This window comes from Benincasa hispida, chromosome 1 (genome assembly GCF_009727055.1).
Source record: "Benincasa hispida cultivar B227 chromosome 1, ASM972705v1, whole genome shotgun sequence".
Lineage (NCBI taxonomy): Eukaryota > Viridiplantae > Streptophyta > Magnoliopsida > Cucurbitales > Cucurbitaceae > Benincasa > Benincasa hispida.
In genome coordinates this window covers 66,193,694-66,215,347 of record NC_052349.1, presented here as the reverse complement: position 1 = coordinate 66,215,347, position 21,654 = coordinate 66,193,694, and the positions used below count along the sequence as shown (strand labels likewise).

The following is a 21,654-nucleotide window of genomic DNA, read 5'->3' as shown; positions in this document are numbered from 1 at the left end:
TTTTTTGTTTGCAGCAATATGAGTTATTATTCACTTTGATTTTTGTATTTGCTACATTTTTTATTGTAGTTTTTTTTTCCTTTTAAATGATGTTGTTTCTTTCATTTTTACGTACAAATGTACAAATAGGTCGGGAGATCAACTTAAAACTCACCAACAATTAATTTAATATACCATTTTGATAATTTGTGCGTATTTGAAATAACTAGAGAAAAAAATGTTTTTCAAAAAAAATATTTTTTATGATTTTTTAAACACTTAAATAATTAGTCATTATCAACCGTGTATCAAAATTATATAAAGTGTATCAGATATATACTAGTAATGTATCAAGTGTATATCAAGAGTGTATCAAGTGTATCAAGCATATCAATAGTATAAGTATATCAAATGTATCACGTGGTTGAGTTTTTTTTTTTTTTTTTTTCAAAAGTAATAAGTTTGGACTATGAGTCTAATTTTTGAAACTTATATTACGAAATCTGTAAGAAGCTCTTTAAAAATATTTCAAACAGTTTTGTCCTTTAAAATAATTACCCAAATGTCTTAATATTTTAGTTTTTAAAAAATTATTTTTGTTTCTTAAGCTTAGATATTTTGATGGAGCATAGAGTACTGAGAAGGTTTAAAATGTCAATATCGATGTAAATATCGATATCCTAATTTTACAAAAAAAAAATCGATAGAAATATCGATAAAATGTCGATTTCGATGGACATTTTTTAAAAAATTACAAAAGCAAAAAATTCAAATAATTTAAATAAGTAGATAAACATTTTATAATTTCGAACAAGTTAACATATATATTATTTATATTATATTTATATCAGTGACATTTAGATGCTTATTTTTTGTATTTCGTAGATTTTTTCTACGATATAATTATCGAACCTATGAAAACGTGGAAATATATATCTATATATCTAAGGTACAAATGATCTTTTTATGCTTATATTTACCTGAACAAAAAATCAAATAGCATAAATTTGAGAAAAATTTTTATAAATAAAAAATTCCAAAAATATTTACCTTTTATAACAATTGAAACTTTTTGTTGTAAAGTGTAAATAATTTTAAATATTTTTTTATATTTAAAAAGCACCTAAATTTGATTATATCTCAATCAATATATTTTTGTTAAATGACTGATGGATTTATACTAGTTCATTCCAATCATGGTCATAAAATAAATAAAAATTGAAATATTAATAAATAATGATTGAGAAAGTCCTAAAAGTTTACTACTTTATTGGGGAATTGTACTAAATGATAATTTTATTTTGATTTTTAATTAAATAGAAAATAACAAATAATTTAAACATATGGCAATATTGATAATTTTATTTTATTTTTTTCATTAATTCCAATTTGGTTGGAGTTTCCACGTATTTTCCTCCAAGCATCTTATCGCGATCCTTATATTTTACGGATATTAGGCACATTTTATAATATCATTAATATGTATATATGTGATTTCTATAAATACATTAATTTTATACCTCATCAACTCTTTATACTATGGACCTTAAGAGTTTACAATCATAACTCCTTAGATCTCATAGCCACATGGAGCTCACTATTCGGGTGGATCTATGAAAAGACAAGGGAGAGCACATATTCCCCTTATATCGTGTCGTTTTACATATAAATATATTACATTATGCCACTTGAACTATGCTCTTGTTGGTAAAATGGTGATCTTTATTTCACGGTGAAATGATGATCTTTATTTCACTAGCATTAGAGCTCAAATCTACTGGGACGTAAGTTTTTTTTCGTTTTTTTCTTTTAACCAATTTTTGTTGCTTAAAATTTTAAATATATATATATAGCCGGTTAAAAAACGAAATTCCACCCATTTTTTCCTTCCCAATATTCGTTCATGTTTTTATATAATTTTTTTTAATTTTTATATTTTAAGTTTTTGGTTTTTAATTTTTTAAAATTAAGGAATATAAATACCAATTTCATATATAATTTTTTTTAATTTACTTTACCATTATTTTAAAATTAATTTCAATTTCAATTTCAATTTCAATTTAATTAGTCTCTTAAAAATGTCTAATAAGTATATAAAGATTCAATTTCTCAAATCCTCAGATTGCATGCCAATAAATCTGATCAAGTTAGATGTATATATTCAAACTAACCATGCAAGCACCAATCTTTAGCAAATTGACACTTCAAATTGCACTTAATTAGTGAGATATGTGTTGTTTGTTGGAGAAATCCACTCATAAGATGAAATTGGATTAACCCACTTTCAAATTAATTTCCAATCTTTAATTATACTTAAATTAAAGATAATTTAAATTCAATATTTGAAAATTGAATTTTCTCAAAATTAAAATTAATTTAATTAATTAAATAATAATAATAATAATTTAATATCAAATATTAAATTTGAAGGAAATCGGACACGAGAATTTCCATGAGCAGTGGAAAAATCATTCCAAATTACAATCATATATGAACTTTACAATTACAGTCACAAAGAGAAACATACGGTTATGCATTAAGTACAGAAATTACAGCATGATCATCAAAAGATCAAGGACAAAAGCTACACACTTTTGTAGACTCATCGCCAAGCTTTTTGATCACGAATGCTCAATCACAGCAACATAGCAACCACGAACATTCGTCCATCATGATCGCTACAGAGCACAAACACCGCACATTTGAACTCAGCGATTGCCTAGGTCACGAACACCCCAACAACAACGAACAACCTCCACAGAACCTCGACGGTGTCGAGTTGATCAAAAAGCTAAAACAATCGTCTAGCAAAAGCTATGCGATCGTTTAGCTCATCGCTTAGCTAAGTACCCCTGTCGCCTACAACCACTCCACGATCGTTTACCTTATCTAAGCTGTCGCTTAGTAAATCCTATTTATTTGATAATTTCTGTGAGAATATTTTCGAGAGAGGAAAATCTCAAATTTAACAAAATTCAGCATTACTAAAATTAGGAAAGCATTTTTCCTTTAATCTCAGGGTTACCATGAACCACCAATAACCTCCCACTAATTGGTTATTAGAGAAAAAGAGTTAATTATCCAATAATTAATATTATTATAAATATAAATGATAAACCAACTTTATTCATACTATATTTTATACCTATAGTTTTAATATTTCATCTCAGATGAAATATAACATAAAACTACTATTTTTTCTATTCATGGCACTATAATGTAATCCAATTTACATTAATCCTCTGCTAGATGTATTTCATTACACTCAAACCGATGCATATCATATATACATATTAATTTATAAAATTACCTCTTGTCAATTTGAACATTTCAAATCAACATCAAGGAATGTTGGATCGCAACCAGCATGTAGCAAAAGAGTTAGGAACCATAAGCACTCTAATTGATTTAATTTTTGGTAGAAAAAAAACATGCAAAAAACAGAGTTTAATGGGTTTCAAAAACATAACCTTGGCCGAACCATCGAAATCTCTATTTCCAGCTGCTAATACTCTGAATCCTTGTGTAGACCACCACAAGATCTTCCCTACTATCCTCTAGGTGCTCTAGATTGAATTGTGGGACTCAAAATAAGTTGAAACCAAAGGGAATATGGAGAAAGCTCACTGAACCAACCCATTGAAGAAAAACCTTCTTCTCAAGAATTTTTTTTGAAAAATTCTATCGGTTCATCAATCATTTCTTCACTCCAATCTCTTCAATTATATTGTAGACTATCATGCAAAGAGATGAGCTGCTGAGATGCAACTCATGCTTGGAGTAAATCAAGGAAGAGGTGATGGGTTCCTTGTAAGCTAGTTAAGATGAACTTGAAAAAAACCCATTTTTCAAAGTTTTGATAATTTTCAATTTCCAAAACTAAAATTGATTTTAAAAAAACAAATTTTATTTCTAAAATCAAAAATTTATTAATTTTACAAATTAATTTCATAAATTAATTTTCTAATAAAATTAATAAATAATTATTTAAACAATTTAAATAATTCTAATTAATTTAATATCTAATATTAAATTAATTTTTACATAAATTCATCTTCATATATTTAAATATATTTTCTCCAATTCCATTTGATTCTAATTTGAACGTTTCAAATTAACTTATCACGCTACTCTAGAGCTAATCTATTTTCGAGCTAGTACGGGGACTTCATGGACCTATTGATCATGGGTTCTAACGATCCGAGATTAATCAGCTAAACTCATTAGACCGATCTAACCCCCATTCATTAACTAATGGGTCATTCCATTAAAGCTCATAGTTGAACTCCCTTCACTGTAGATATATTATGTCCACTTGATATAACCATAATTAAACTTAACAAGTTGTTCGTAATAATGGTTGGGTCAAATCTCTGTTTTACCCCCAAAATTACCTCTTGCTTCTTAAATCCCCACTAATCCCTAATGAACTATTGTTTTGTGCTCCAATCATAAAACTGAGTCCCTCTCATGCCAAATGAGAGGGGGGATCTCTTGTTCAAACCCTAGAATCAGTACTTAAAGAAACAACCTCTCTACTATCCCTAAAGCGGGTAGGAGTGAATTCTCTCTTGCACCCTATGTTCCCAGCTATCTATCCAGTCTTACCCCTGAAATGACAGTCTTATTGAACCGGCGCTCAGCCAACGCCCACCTATGCAAATTTAAGGGCAATCCCGATAAACAGGAGTTCATAGTTAGCTCAGAATTAAGGTCAAGTTACCTAGGTCATCGCTTTGAAATAGTCAGCCTTAAACAGTAAACAATGTTATAAAGTAAGAGTGACTCATTTCGTGGTCCGATCTTGTACAAACTCTTTTGCACAAGGACACCCCCACTTCTCATGTCTAACATGAACGAATTAGAATCACTTTGTTTGTAGCACTTTACAACTCCTTATAACAATTATAGAGTAGGCCATATCAAATAGTGTTACCAGAATAAGGTACCCAATCTTATCTATATACTATAGATCATTTTGACTATTTATTCGAACCTGATCCACTTTTATATCTCCACACAAAGTTCAAGTACTCATCCAATAGTCAAGGGAATTTTAGGTTTATTGGATTTCTATTCAAGCAATAGATCTATTCAATAACACCTTTATTGAATTTTCAGAATAATTTCCATTGTTTATATACCACGAGTTTTAGGACATAAAACCCAACAAAGAACTGATCCTCAATTGAATCCATTGAGCTACTAAGAGGATCTTATGGACCTGTAGCTCGAAGCTCCAATAGTATGTGAATAACTGATTAAACTCTTTAGCCACATATCCACCATCCGTTAACTGCTAGACACTCCACTAAAGACTGGCAGCTGAACTCTTCTTACTATAGATATATTATGTGTTCATCTTAACCAATCAGTAGTGTGACAACCCTTCATAGATCGCTTGTAAGTACAACTCGACCAATAATCATTATAACCCTTTAGTTACATCTAACTTCTTATGTACCACTGATCCCTCTAATGAACATAAGTCATAGTTCTACTATGACTGAGTCCTCTCTTCCAAAGAGAAGTTGTGGCCATTATGTTCAAGCCCTGGAATTAGACCTTAAGGAAGTAATCTCTTTACTTATCCTTGCTTCGGGAAAGAAGTGAATTCCATCTTGTGTAAGTGAGTTCTCAGCTCCTAGATTAGACAAGTCACCAAAAAGGTAGGCATGTTGAGTTGAAAAATCTGGCCACTCTCACTCATACTAATCAAAGGACCGCCCTCAAAGGCAGGAGTTCCCAAAACACTCAGGATTAAGGTCGTGTCACCTACGATCATTTAGGTGAGATGCAAGTCTCTAGTATCAACGATATTATATACAGAGTCTAGTCATCTCGTGGTCCGGTCTTATACAAACTCTTTGTATAGGACACCCTCGCTCGTACGTCTCCACATGAATGGTCAGGATCTACCATTTGTAGTAGTTTACAACACTTACAAATCTCTACAAAGCGGGCCGTATCTGTAGTGTCACNCACATGAATGGTCAGGATCTACCATTTGTAGTAGTTTACAACACTTACAAATCTCTACAAAGCGGGCCGTATCTGTAGTGTCACCAGGATCAGATATCCCACTTTAATCTTTATACTACAGACTATTTAGGTTATCACTTAAGGCATGATCCACTTATATATCACATATACATGCTTAAGTTTACACAAGACAACTATGAAACTTTGTTTATTGGATATGAGTAAATGCTAGAATGAAATCAGTTATTTTATTCATCAAACAATGTGTATCATTATAAACAACGAGACTCCGGGAGAATTAGGACCCCAATCCCAACAAAATTAATAAAACACCTAATTCAAACATGAATCCTGTACATGTAATGAATATTTAAATCATAATTTAAATATATTTAACTCTCCAAATATGTTTAATTTAAATAAATTTAAAGGTTAATTATATCGAATATAATTATCAAAACCCTAAAATTGAATTTGAGCATTTCAAATACAAACTCTAAAATTGAATTTGAATATTTCAAGGTTTAATCTTTCACGAGCTAGTAGAGGGACCTTATGAACTTACAGGTCATGAGCTCCATAACAATTTGAATTAATTGGTTAAACTATTTAATTCGAATTAATCAATATTCATTAACTACCGAGACATACCATTATAGCTCGATAGTTGCACTCTTCTCACTATAGATATATTTTTGTTCACTTGATTTAACCATGATCAGTAAGTCGATCCTTCATAGATCATTCGTATTTACAGCTAGGTCAAAATTATCATTTTATCCCTATAAATACATCTTTCTCTTTTATTCACTATTGATTCTCAATTGAATAATTAATTTATAGTCTAACTAATAAACCATGTACCTCTCTATCATGAGAGGGCGGGACTCCTTTGTTCAAGACCAAGAATCCGTACTTAAGAGAACAACCTATCTGCTAACCCTAAATTGGGTAGGAGTAAATTCTATCTTGCAGGACTATGTCCTTAACTATCTATCCGATTTTATCCCTAAAATGGGAGGCTTATTGAGCGATGATGTTGAACCACTCTCACCTATGCAGATCAAAGGATAATCCAGAATAAAAGGAGTTCATAGTTAGCTTAGGATTAAAATCGAGTTACCTTAGGTCATCAATTTGAAATAATTAGTTTTAATAGTAATCGGTTGTTATAAAGAAAAATGACTATTTCGTGGTCAGGTCTTATGCAAATGTCTTTTGCATTGGATGCCTCTACGCGCATGTCTTCACACAAACGATTTTGGGATCACATTGTTTGTATCAATATACAAAGTGAGCCGCATCCATAATGTCCCTAGGATGAGGTACCCAATCTCATCCATATACTTATAGACCTTTTAGGCTATATACTATAACTTGATCCTTCTTTATGTCTCTACACAAAATTAAAGTATTCATACTATAGCCATGAGTTCGTTTATTGGATTTTATAACAGTATACAATTTTAGTAACACTTTTATTGAATGAAATCCCAATAATACTTCTATTACAAAGTAGAATATGTTTCTAATATTACGAACGGTGAGTTTTAAGACATTCCCAACAATAAGAATCTTATAACATATACAAAATGCTTAGAAATTAACCATTGTATTAGACAAAAAATTGTTTTTGTTTCTAATTGCACCTCAAATTATCAATTTTGTAATCAATAGTTGCATTATTTATTTATTTTTTTTTAAATCTGGGACTACATATTAGAAACACAATCGAGATGTCAGTGATGTAGTATATATTTTTCAAAGTTCAAAACTATATATGATACAAATCGAGAAGTTAATGGGCTAAAATTTTAATCTTATATAAAGTTGTGATCTTTAACATAAAATTTTGGATATGCCATTGTTCCTATATAAGTTAATTATTTTCGTTTTGACGATATTATATAATTTGAATATTATATCGATACATCTAAAATTATATTTATATGAACTTCTGCCTCCTTTACATAAAATCCTGGATCCGCCATTGAGTGATATTGATGATAGAACTCAGGTAGATATTAGCGATATTCATGTATCGATGATATAAGCAACTTGAGTGATATTAGTGATAGAACTTTGGTAGATATCAATGATTGTTTATCGGTGATATCAGTGAGATCAACAATGAAACTTAGGTATAGATATCAAAGATTTCCGTATATGGATGATATAAGTGATATTAGTGATAACGATGATAAAACTTAGGTAGTTATCAATAATATCCATGTATCTATGATATCAATGAATCACAAATTTTATATCACTAATTTTTTTTTTTTTGAAATTGTGAAGTACAGAGAGCACTTTAGTAAATTTAGGGGTTTTAAAAACTAATTTTACTATTTTGCAAATAGTTTTAGGTTATATGCAATTTTTGCCATATTTTTTTTGCCTGATCTTGCTATCTATCCAAGGAGTCATGTCTATTGTCTATTGATAATTAAATCTGTCTATTGCTATCGTCTACGTGGAGAGAGCAGGGAGAGAGCAGGGAGAGAAAAAAAGAGTGAAAAATTAGATCTTTGTAAGATCAATTAAAATTTCTTAATTTAAAAAATAATTTGTTTTTAATAAATATCTTCTATTTGAATTCAAAACTCTCTTACCAGTTTTCTTATTTTATTTTACTCAACTTTGCAAGCAATAATAATAGTCATCGAAGGAAAATTAGAAAAAAGAAAGAAAATATCAAATATAAATATATGAAAAAGTCGAACAAAATATGGTATCTACATTTGCCATTGTAATTATTGTTTTGATATCGAAATATCAACACGACTATAGAGAATATCCTTATATAAATCTATCCACCTCAAACTTCGTTGTCATCTTGATAATGAGAAAAGTAAAAAAGAAATAAATGATGAATAATATTCCATTTAATACCAGTCGTTAATCAATTAATACCTTTAAAATAACCTAAGATCAACCGCAACAACACAATACCAAGCAATACCATAGACAATAAGTTGAATAGAAAGTAACAATCATAAAATGTGTAGAGAAAGAAGAATGGAACCAGGATTAACCGTGGTTCAATCAAAAGTAGGTCTCAACACAAAAATTCTTTGTTTCTTGCACACAATTAGAGGGTGTTTGGTCTAAGGAGTTTGAGTCTGAATACTAAAAACATCAATTATTTTATCTCTAGTAACTCTTTACATTGTGAGTCTCAGGAGTTCACAATTCTTCAGATGTCATAACTCCATGAAGTTCATAGTTCCACTCCTTACCCTTTAGAGATCGAGATGAAAAGGGGTTGAAGGACCTTGAACATTAACCAATATTTACACTAAAAAAAAATATTAAAGATCGAAGCTTTGGAGGACCTTAAAAAAAGGAAGAACATTCACCAATTTCCAACAACAAACAATGCTTTATTGAAAATATGGATCAGAAATGTTATCCTTCTCTGCCAAATTTGCAGCCATGGCATCGATTTTACTTCCGACGCTCAAGACGAGAAAGGCTTAATTCACCTTTGAGATTTTTCAATGGACCAAGCTCCTCCTATCTTAAATCCTTCCTTGAACCCGACTATAAAACTCAAAAATTTTTGAAGTTGAATCAATCGACTCAAATGTTGAGGCATTTGTTTAGTTTGAACTTGAAAGAGAGAATCCTAGATACCTTAAATTGACCAATTTTCTCAATTTTGTAGGAAGGTCTATCATTTCACTTCAATAAAGTGTTCGTATTCCATGGCCGATTGAAAGAACCTCGTGTCCCTGAGAATTTCCATCCATAGAATAACCCAACCTCAATTTCTGAGCATTTAAAATAACACATGCAACATCGTGTATAACATCGTGCATCTTGCAATATATAATTCTCCCTCCATTATCCTTGACGGCATCTTGAAACAAGGAGCGAGACAACAAGATGTTGAAGTAATTTGCTCCAATATCCTCCATCATCACATTGCTCCCACTAGTTAGTTTAATAAACCCCTGTGTTATCCATATTTGAACGAGTGCTTCTCTTATAAATAAGAGTGGAAAGTTTGAACAATAGGCAAATAATTGTTTTAATGAGGATCATGGCAGACAGTCCACACACACAATTTTATGATAGATAAAATATGATTTTCATCTTGTAATAGAATTCTTATTAGATTTTCCAAAGTTGATTGAAATTCTTCACAAGTATCGTCTAATTTCACCATTCCTCCAAACAATTTCACAACCAATGGTATGCCACCAAATTTTTTAACAAGCTCTTCTTGAACTACATGATCAATTCTTGGAATCATTGGCAAACCACTTCCAAATACACATTTTTGAAAAAAAGTCCAACAATGATCATTTGATAATTTTATGATGACTTGTCTCTACAATATTAGCAACTTCATCACTCCTAGTACTCACAAAATAACACTTCCAAATTTTTTTTATTGAAAGCCCTTAACTCATTCCATAGATTGGGATTTTCATTCCAAACATCATCAACCATGAGAAAATACTTTTTGTCCCTAAACAATTTTTGGAGCGCTTGAAGTATAGCTTCCTTATTGTCTAAGCCACCACAATTTTTATCAAGAGTTTCCAAAATGAAACGAAACTGCGTACCAGCCCGGTTTCCACCTTGTGTCGAAGATTTTCTTAAGAGAGCTCGTCGAGTAAGACATCGATTTCGAAAATGATATCTTCAAGCTTCTCCACCCATAGTTTCAAGTCTTGATGCTCTGCCTTGATTTTGTTAGCATCAAGTAGAATGGCTTCTACCATGAGTAAAGAGTCCCTCAGCTTTGAAAGCTCCTTCTTAAACCCCCATGCCAGCCCCATTTGCTGTGCTACAAGCTTTACTGTCTTCTTCAACACTTCCTCTACAGCAAAGCTCCGCAACAATTCCCCCATATTTTCTCCTCTCAGATTCTCCAAGTTTGCAATTCAAGAACCTTTGGGATTTTTGTACCGACACCCCCTTTTCACGGCCAAAATGAGAAAAGACAATCTTTTTACAGAACTACGTACATATATTTTTTTACATTTGGCTTGCATCATCATATAAAATTACTATGACAATCACGTGAAGCATGCGAGGTGACCCTTGATGTTTGATTCTTGCTATTCACTCGCTCACTTCGATACTCATTTCTCCTCTATTGATTGTTCATCTTTTAACTCTCTCTATATTAGAGCGAGAATCGAGAATGAGTAACAAGAGCGAGTAAGTATTGAGTCATCGAGAGTGAGTAGCGAGAATCAAGCATTAAGGGATACCATGCACGCTTCGAAGGATTGTTATGATAATTTTACCTTATAAAAAAAAGAAAAGAAAACATGCTTTTCTTAAAAAAATTTGTCTTTTTTGTTTGGCCCTTAAAAATAGGTCATCAACTCGAAGTTACCAAACATTTGTGTCCACAAAAAGAGGTGTCAACTAAAAATCTTATATACATGACACCCTTAAAGAAAATAAGAGGAAAAAAAGGGTGAAGAAGACAAAGATGAACGCTACAAGAAAAAGTCTTTCTATAGCCTTTGGATATAGCCTTTTTCAAACTAGACTATGAAATTGAAAGGAAAAAAAAAATTCTATTTTTTGTTTTGTTTTGTTTTGTTTTTTTTTTTTTTTTTGCTTTCTCTGTTTCTCTTACCCTACATTTTTTTTTCTCTCTCTCTCCCCTTCCTCTCCATTTCTTTCTCTTCTTTTAACTCTGTCTTTTGTTAGATCTAAAAATGTTTGTTTCATAGCATCAAAATTTGGGTACTTTTTGAAACAATGAGATATGAAGATCCACGACGGTGAACGGAAGGTAGAGACCAGTTGCAGATCTGATTTGGTGGCAGTGGACTCTCAGCGACAGGAGACAATGTAGATATTACAGCGGCTTAATGGAGGAAGTGACGAACAACGGAGAAGAGTTGGTCTAGACAACAGATCTAGTACCAACCGAGTGGTTCTGGGTGGCGAAGATTGTTCTTCGAACATAGTGGTTCTGGGCGATATAGGTTCTTCTTCGAGTTAGGTTTCACACAAAAAAACATTATTTAGTATTGAGTTTCTTTCAAATCGTTACGTCGTTTTCCATTTGTAGTTGTATTGATCGATCTGAGTTGAAGGATAGATTTGGTTTGATAGTGTTGAGTATACTTAAGCTTTTCATAAGATTTGATTTCTTTTTTTTAATTGTTATTTTGCACCCTCTCTCTTTTTTTTTTCTTCCTTTCAATCTCACAGTTATTGCAAATTTTTCTTATATTTTCCAACCAGAGGCTCCTCTTAAACCATTTTTGCAACAAAACATTTGAAGCCCTGAACCATTTGCTGAAGAGGATGATCCAGTAAAACCATCTGGTTGTTGCTTGTCCTAAAAAAACTAGGTAATATTCTTTTTCTATTTGAGATGGTTTCATATAAAATTTTTCTTTGCTGAAGAGGACTCATTAAAGCCCTAACCTTTTGTTGTAGAATTGTTTGATTCTTCTATACTAGTTGCAAAATTTATTTTCTTGAATTCTAGGTGCTCTGTTTTGTCTAAGATCCCATTCATTTCTCTCTATCCCTTCTTTGTCTTTCATTAACACTTCATTTTCATTTTTTTTTTCTTTTCAAAATGTCTAACGTAGTACACTAAAACACAAAAATACACATTTTTTTTTCACTTGTTGAGATATTTAGGCCTTAATTTATGTATTATATATATATTTAGGCTATAATTAGGAAATTTGGTTATTGTCCTTTCTAAAAATTCTCTACGTAAATCTCAAGTCAATATAAGAAATTATTGATTCAAATATTATTTCCACATGGTATCAGAGTCCAAATCCTAGGGTTTTATACTTCTCAATCTACTGCTTCTTAATCTACTGCTTTTGTCAACTCTCTACCTCCGTCGAACGGCCATATGCACAAATCCAAAGCTTCCCTGTCCTTTGTCCAATCACACGTGCTTTCATCGTCAACCAGATTGTGCATTCTACTCAGATCTGTACGTTTATGTGTGCAACTTCGTTCTAGCGTTGGTGTTCGACCATTCAAACTTGATCCTCGATCCCCACTATGAAGAACTCGATCCGGTCCAGAACTCGATCTAAGTCTTGATCTGGTCTAAAACTCGATCCTCGATCCCCCACTCGATGCTCACCCACTCGATGCTCCCTCATTTAATGTTCACCCATTTGATGCTCACCCACTCGATTTTCCCCCACTCAATGCTCCCTCAAGAAATCCTCAAAACTTACATCATTGCCTCTCCTCTTCTACTAATTAGGCTCACTTTTGTTTTCTCTTCCCTTCCCAACTAAACCATAATGGACTTATGTTCTTTGCTGTGCATTTCTTCAGATTTATTGCTGGAGAAAAATTGTTGTCATTTTGGCCATCTACAAATTTTTGGATTTCAGATGGGCTCCATTACAACCTAACTTTACCTTGTTATCTTCTTATTTTCTATTTGTTTTTGCCACCTTCTTTGTTTTGATTTCTTTTTTTGCATCTTATGTAATCTGTTTTTTAAGTTTGGGAGATAAACATAATTCATAATATATTTTATTTATCAAAATTTATCTTCTTCAGAGTTATGTGTGATGTGGAGGTGCATAAGAGTTAATGCGACATGAAGGTCCTCTATTGTATACCACACTTAATTTGTAAGTCTTGAAGTTCAAATTTCACTTCGCCTTTATTTTTGCTTTTAAATATTATAAAATTTGAAGGAGACTACCACTATGGTTTCTTAAACTTAGAAATCGTTCATTGTTTTTTTAGATGAAAAATTCTATTGGTATAGTTAATTATAGAAGTTTCTAAATATGAACTTTTTTTTTCACAACCATGTCCTACATAGAAGTGGGAGATTTTCTTTGGATTTTTGAGGTTTTTAAGTGGGAAATGCCAAATTAAGAGACTTCAAATCAAAGTAGATTTGGAGGGGATGGGGGTAGATATCACATGGAAGATACTCAAATTAGTGTGTGTGGGGTGGTTTCAATTTGTTTTACTAATTGAAGTAAAACCAGAAGCGTATTAAGTAGATTGTCTATTTTCTACCACTTTGAAAGCCATTAGAAAAGGTTCATGTGAGTTGTTTGATTGTAGACAACTTTGTATTTGGTGCTACCATTGGAATATAATAAACCTTAAGATCTTAGACTTTAGATTCAGCAAAAAGTTGCTCAATTATACTTTATATTTGTATATTAATTGAGGAATTGAATCAAATAATGAGAAGGTTTCTTAGTTCTTAATAGTAAATTTTGGCAACTAGAAAAAGTTGAAACATTATTTGCTCTTTAAGTGGTTTAAGGCTCAAAGTAAGAGGTTAGCGACTTAGAATTGATGGTTGATGGTCTTCTTCACCTAGTAAACTAGTGTATATGATTTTTTTTGGAATTTTTTTTGTAGGTGGATGGAATGAGGCTTTGCATATTGATGAAAAATGAAGATGACAACTCACTTAACCCTTAAATTTTGTACTCATTACGGAAATATTCAAAAGTTGGTGAATCTTGTATTTTGCTAATCATTTTGTATTAATTACTTTGTAACTTTCTTTCATTGTATTACATTAATTAAATGTGTCATGTAAGGGATTACAAAATTTCAATTGTGAGATGAAACTTGTGATATTTTACGTGTCATGATACTTTATTATATATAATCCATGTATATTTTCCATCTATCATTTATATGAAATTTGATGAATATTAGTGAAATGGTTTGCCATATTGTTATAAATAATGAAAATTGGCTAAAAATAGCCATTATGACAATTGGTAATTTATCATTGATGAGAAAAAGCTATAAATTTGTCTAATAACATTAAGAAAAGGCTATAAAATCTTCATAATAGTACATATAAAAGGCTTCTAAAAACTTATAATAACATAAATAAAATGCTATTACAAAGTTATAATAGCTCACTTTAAACTTATTATAGCTTTATTAGTAACGCTATAATATATTTTCATAGCAAGGTAAATACTATAGATTTTAGATTTTTAATAGCATTTGGTATAATTAACAAAAGACGTTATCATTAATATGGGTTATTAGGACCTTTGAAAAAGACTATAAAAGATCTATTATAGTTTTTTTCGTTAGCTATCGTATCAATTATTTCTTGTAAATGAACGGAACGAAAAAGAAAGGAAAAAGAAAAAAGAATGAAAAGGAAAAGGAAAAGAAACAGACATGTGGCACCAAAATAATGGGCCATGTGGTTGGGTGGCAAAATTTTGCTCTCGACTATATATACGTTTGAAGACTTAAATTTTAATATAATACTTATATATATATATTTAATGTAATTTAATTTCCAAGAACTTTGTTTAAATGACAGCCAAGTTTTTAAAGCTTAAAAAAAAAAGGTTTAAAAATTGTCCTTCTTATCAAGGTTAAGAAACAAACCGTAGGTGCATAAGTTCTTCTCCCAAACGAAAATTTTTAACTAAAAAAAATAAATGTGGTGATCGAACCAGATACAAAAAGTTAGTTATCGTTTTATAACCATTTAAGCTCTATTTAATAAGTATTTTATTTTTTATTTTTGTTTTTTGAAAGCCTATAAACACTATTTTTACATTCAAATTTATGAATTTGTTATCAACTTTTCACTAATTATTTAAAAAACCAAGTCAAATTTTGAGAACTACAAAAATGCTCTCAATTTTTTTTTTTTTTTGGAATTTGGCTAAGAATTCAACCATTGTATTTAAGAAATATACAAATCATTGTAAACGTGGATGAAATAAGCTTGATTTTTAAAAACAAAAATCAAAAAGCCAAATGATTACCAAATGAGACCTTAGTTTTTTGTTTTTTTCCTCTAAAAATTAAGCCTATTTCCTCATATTCCTTATCATGATTTGCATCTTTTTCTTAGCCAAATTCCAAAAACAAAAAAATATTTTTAAGAACTAGTTTTCAAAATTTGGATTGGTTTGTTAAATCACTGGTAAAAAGTAGATAATAAATAAAAAAATTTAGAGGTAGAAGTAGTGTCTATAGACTTAATTTTCGAAAACAAAAACTCAAAAACCAAATCATTACCAAACGGAGCATTAGAAATCAAACTAGGAAAATGTTAATCTTGAAATATAAAATAGACTAGGAGCAATGGTAATACAATATTGGTTGGTAAAGTAATTGAGCTTTAAAATTGCTTACTAACATAAAAGCTCAAGCTGCTAAAGACTCATTCCCTCTCTGTCAGCCCAATAAACAGAAGTTAACAAGAAAAACAGTTTCAACCATTGAAATTATAATTTTATGTATTAACTGATGAACGATCAATGTATAAACAGAGAGAAAAGAAGAGAGTCAGAGAGATTGTAATCTTGAGAATTTGAGAATAATAAAGAAAGACCCAAACCTTGAAGAGTGGATGTAGGCCTTATCAGCCGAACCACTATAATTTGAGTTGTTTTTCTTCCCTTTCTATTTTCTTTACTGTTCTTGAATGATTTACGAATTGAAGATGACTTCAATTTGAGATGCTGTTGAACCCCTTCTCAGTTTTGCATGTCGTTTTCTTCATGTTGAATACATTGTATAAGGAAGAGTAAAAGTTAGAGAAAGAGAAGCATATGTGTTTTGAAGATAAGTTTTACATGTGGTTTTTTTAACAACTGGGATCAGAGCTAGAGAAGGGGTCAATAATGGCAGTTGCTAGAGAAATTCATTGGGAATGGGGACTTTAATCTCTGGACAAATAAGATCAAAGTTGTGTTGTCTTCTCAGAAAGCTTTGAAGGCAATCAAAGTCCTCAAAACCTGGCCTACTACCCTTACTGATGCTGAGAAACAAAACATGGAGGAAGTACCCCATGAAGCTTTAGTTTTGAATTTCTCAGACAATGTTTTGAGGCAAGTTATCAATAAAAATACAACATATGAAATCTGGTAGAAATTGAAGAAGTTATATCAAAGAAAGACATTCCTTCAAGTTGTTTGTTTGAGAGAGAGTGTTTTCTTTCAAGATAAGCTTCTCAAAATCATTAGATGAAAATTTTAATCCCAAACAAGTGATAAACTGAGAGAAGAAAGTGAAGCATCCATACTGATTAACTCTCTCCATGACCGTTATAAGGATGTGAAATTAGCTTTGAAGTATGAAAGTAATTCAATCTCCACAGATAATGTTATCACTGCTTTAAGGTGCAAAGAACTAGAGTTAAAGGCATAATCTAAAGGTAAGGGTGATGATGAGTCACTGTTTACAAAGGGAAAGAGTTTTGCAAAAAGAGGGAAGTTCAACAATCAAAAGGGGCATCATTTTTTTTTTTTTAAAAAAGACCAGTTTTGAAATGCATAAAGAGGGACATTTAAAAAAGAATTGTCCTAAAAGAAAGAAGACTCCATATAGAAAAGATTTTAGAAAGCCCAAGGAATATAGAAAAAGAGATGTTTCAATTGGAGAGGTTGGACTTGAATTCACAAAAGTTCTTGTAACCACCGAGGAAAAAGCAAATGAACAAGCTGATCAAATGAAGGAAGACTGGGTGTTGAACTCGGGATGTACGTGCCACATGACATCATCAAAGGTATGGTTTATCACTTATAAATCATGGGATTGTGGATCGGTGTTCATGGGAGACAATCACGGTTGTAAAGTGATTGGAATAGGTTCAATCGTACTTAAAACTCCAAGACAATAGAGACATGCTCCCTAGGGAAGTTAGACATGTTCCCGGCGACTACCGGAGCTAATGATAGAGGCAAGAACACTTTCCGGCCAAGTCCCCTTTTTTCTAGGATCTCGTATGACCAATCCACGATTCTTAGCAGCTCAAGAAAAGTCTGATTCCATTAGAATGCTTGATGACCAAGGTTGTTCTTTTGTTGGGCAAAATGGAAATATGAAAATCACAACAGAAAGAAGACCTATATTCACTGGAGTAAAATGTAATGGTTTGTATTTTGTAAAGAATTATCTCTTTTCCAGCTCAGTCTTTTGTTGCATAGAAATTAAATCCTGATGAGATTGATCTTTTGCTTAGAAGACCTTCTTGAAGGAAATCAAGCATGAGGATTTTCATGAGCAGCGGAAGGGATTGTTCCAAATTCCATTCGAGTGAACACAATCAATTACAGTCTAAGAACGGAAACTAACATGTCATGCACAAAACGAAATTACAACATGCTTTAAGATGATACAAGGGATAGAGGATGCATACCTTTGAAGAACCATTCTTCATGAATCCCTCGATCAATCTACAAACGTCCAACACAACCCTCAAAAGCAACGATCGGTATAGCCAATGAACACGAACACAATGAACGACCAACAACTCCTCAAACACAATCGAGTCTAACTCGATCCACGAACTGAGTGAGGATACCACCACAATGGTTACCTTGGTATTCTTGGTGTGAGAATCCAAAAGTTGTGGGCTCTATATGATCTTGGCTTGAGGAAGAGACTGGAGGACTACGATCGAGTAGATGATTGAGCAAGTGGGAGATAATACACTGTCTATCGTATAGACGATGTGCTCGATCATTTAGCAAACGGCAGCCTATCGTATCGACTTAGCCACTCGATCGTTTAGCTACGATCGACTAAATGACTATCGTATAGTCAAAGTTGCACGATCGTTTAGTCTCTGTAAGCTATCGCTTATTGGAACTCTTTCACTTGATAGCTTATCTGTGAGTTCTTTCGGAATGAAGTAACCTCTAATTTTAGGAAAACCATTTTCCTTTCATCTCACAGTTACCATAAAATTACCAGTAACCTCCCACTCAATTGGTTATTAGAGAAAAATATTTAATTATCAAATAATTAATATATAATAAATAAATATGATAACCAACTTGCCATATTATATTTATAACCTATGGTTTTAATATTTCATCTCATGAAACATATAAACCATAGTTCTTTTTCTATTTTATGGTACTTAATGTAAATCAGATTTACATTAATTCCTCCACTTGATGTATCTCATACATCACACCAATTATATCATATATAATTGAATTTCCTCTTGTTAATTTGAACACTTCAAACTAACCCCAAGAACTGATTCTCAACTTGAATCCATTGAGCTACCAAGGGGACCTTATGGACCTGTAGCTTGAAGCTCCAACGGTATGTGCATAGCTGACTAAACCCTTTAGTCACGAGATCCACCATTCGTTAACTGCTGGGCACTCCACTAAAGAACGATAGTTGTACTCTTTTCACTACAGATATATTTCTGTGTCCATATCAACCAATCAACAGTGTGATAATCTTTCGCAGATCGCTCGTAAGTATAGTTAGATCAATTTACCATTTTTCCCTGTAGTTACATCTAACTCCTTAAGTACCACTGATTCCTCTAATGAACAATAAGCCATAGTCCTACTATGACTGGGTCCTCTCTTCCAAAGAGAAGGTGTGGCCACTATGTTCAAGACTCGGAATCAGCCCTCAAGGGAACAATCTATCTACTTACCCCTCCTTCGAGAAGGAGTGAATTCCATTTTGTGAACTGAGCTCGCAGCTCCTCAATTAGACAAATCACCAAAAAGGTAGGCTTGTTGAGCTGGCAATTTAGTCATTCTCACCCATACTAATCAAAGGATCGCCCTCAAAGGCAGGAGTTCCGAAAACACTCAGGATTAAGGTCATGTCCCCTATGGTCGTTTTAGTGAGATGTAAGTCTCAAGTATCAACGGTGTTATATAAAGAGACGAATCATCTCGTGATCTGGTCTTATACAAACTCTTTGTATAGGACACTTCCACTCGCATGTCTCCACATGAATGGTCAGGATCAGACAATCTGTAGTAGTTCACAACACTTGTAAACCTCTACAAAGCGGGTCGTATCTGTAGTGTCACCAGAATAAGGTATCCCTCCTTTATCTTTATACTACAGACCTTTTAGGTTATTACTTAAATCATGATCCACTTATATATCTCATATACATGCTTAAGTTTACATACAATAACCATGGATCTTTGTTTATTGGATATGGCTAAATGCAAATAAAATAACTCTTATTTTATTAATAACAATGTGTACAAAGTTTACAAACTACGAGACTCCAGGAGAATTAGGAAACCAATCCCAACAATCTCCCACTTGTCCTAATGCCTCAGGAGACTAATGTACAATACATGAAAAAACAAGTACAATATATAATAAACTAGAGCATACTTTATACCCCAGTATCATCTCCCACTTTCCCTAGACAAGATGTCGCATTTCCCGTAGACCCAAACTCTCAAGATGACCTTCGAACACTTTAGCCGTGAGAGCCTTTGTAAACGGATCAGCAACGTTGTGCTCTGACATGATCTTCGTGACCATCACATCACCGCGATGCACAATCTCCCTAATCAAATGATATTTTCGTTCTATATGCTTGCCTCTACGATGACTCCGAGGTTCCTTCTAATTTGCCACAGCCCTGCTGTTATCACAATAGAGTGTGATCGGCAAAGACATATTTGGAACAACTTCCAAATCGGTAAGGAACTTCCTAAGCCAAACAACCTCTTTAATAACTTCACAAGTGACTACGTATTCGGCTTCCATAGTGGAGTTCGTGATGCATCCTTGCTTGATGCTTTGCCAAACTACAGCCCCTCCATTCAGAGTGGACACTGACCCTGATGTCGATTTTCAAGAATCTCTATCACTTTGAAAGTTAGAGTTTGTGTATCCCTATAAGGATCAAATCCTTATCTCCATACACGAGCATGTAGTCCCTCGTTCTCCGAAGATACTTGAGGATCGTTTTAACTGTCGTCCAGTGATCTAATCCTGGATTGGACTGATAATGACTGAAAATTCCTACTGCATAGAAAATGTTAGATCTAGTACATAACATTGCATACATTAAGCTTCCAACAGCCGAAGCATAGGGAATTCGTCTCATCTCCTCAACCTCTTGAGGTGTCTTAGGACATTGATCCTTAGACGAAACAATTCCATGCCTGAAGGGTAATAAACCCCTCTTGAAATCCTGCATCTTGTACCTGATCAACATTTGATCAATGTACGATGCCTGAGACAAGGCCAACCTCTTGTTCTTATGATCCTGAATGATCTAGATCCCTAGAACATACTGTGCCTCTCCCAAATCTTTCATTTGGAATTGGGCAGCTAGCCACTTTCTAATGTCATCGAAAGCCTACATCATTCCTAATGGGTATAATATCATCCACATACAATACCAGGAAAGCTACTGAGTTATTAATGATCTTCTTGTAAATACAAGGATCATCAACATTCTGATCAAAGCCAAACGATTTGATCTCACTGTCAAATCTAATGTTCCACGATCTAGACACCTGTTTCAGCCCATAAATGGACCTATTAGGCTTGCAAACTCTTTGCTCTTGATCTGGAATAAGAACTCCTCTGGTTGAGCCATGTAGATGGTCTCCTCAAGATTACCATTCAAAAAGGTAATCTTGATGTCCATTTGCCATATCTCATAATCATAAAATGTGGTTATGGACAAGAGAATCCTGATAGACTTCCACATGTCAATAGGTGAGAAAGTTTCCTCATAGTCCACTCCCTTGATCTGGGTATAACCCTTTGCCACGAGTCTAGCCTTAAAGGTCTGCACCTTTCCATCTACACCTCGTTTTCTCTTGTAGATCCATTTACACCTTATAGGTTTTACCCCATCAGATTGATCCACAAGTTCCCATACATTATTGAGGTATATAGACTCCATTTCCTGGTTCATGGCTTTAATCCACTCATCTTTGTCAACATCCTCCATTGCTTGCTTAT

At 32.7% G+C, this 21,654-nt stretch overlaps 1 long non-coding RNA gene across 1 annotated transcript; it reads left to right on the top strand.

Annotated features, from left to right (window-relative positions):
• Positions 1-11,375: 11,375 nt before the first annotated feature.
• Positions 11,376-14,540, top strand: LOC120081322. The gene is made up of 3 exons (XR_005482793.1): positions 11,376-12,293; positions 13,489-13,562; positions 14,317-14,540. It is a non-coding gene; the product is annotated as an uncharacterized LOC120081322 (long non-coding RNA).
• Positions 14,541-21,654: the final 7,114 nt, after the last annotated feature.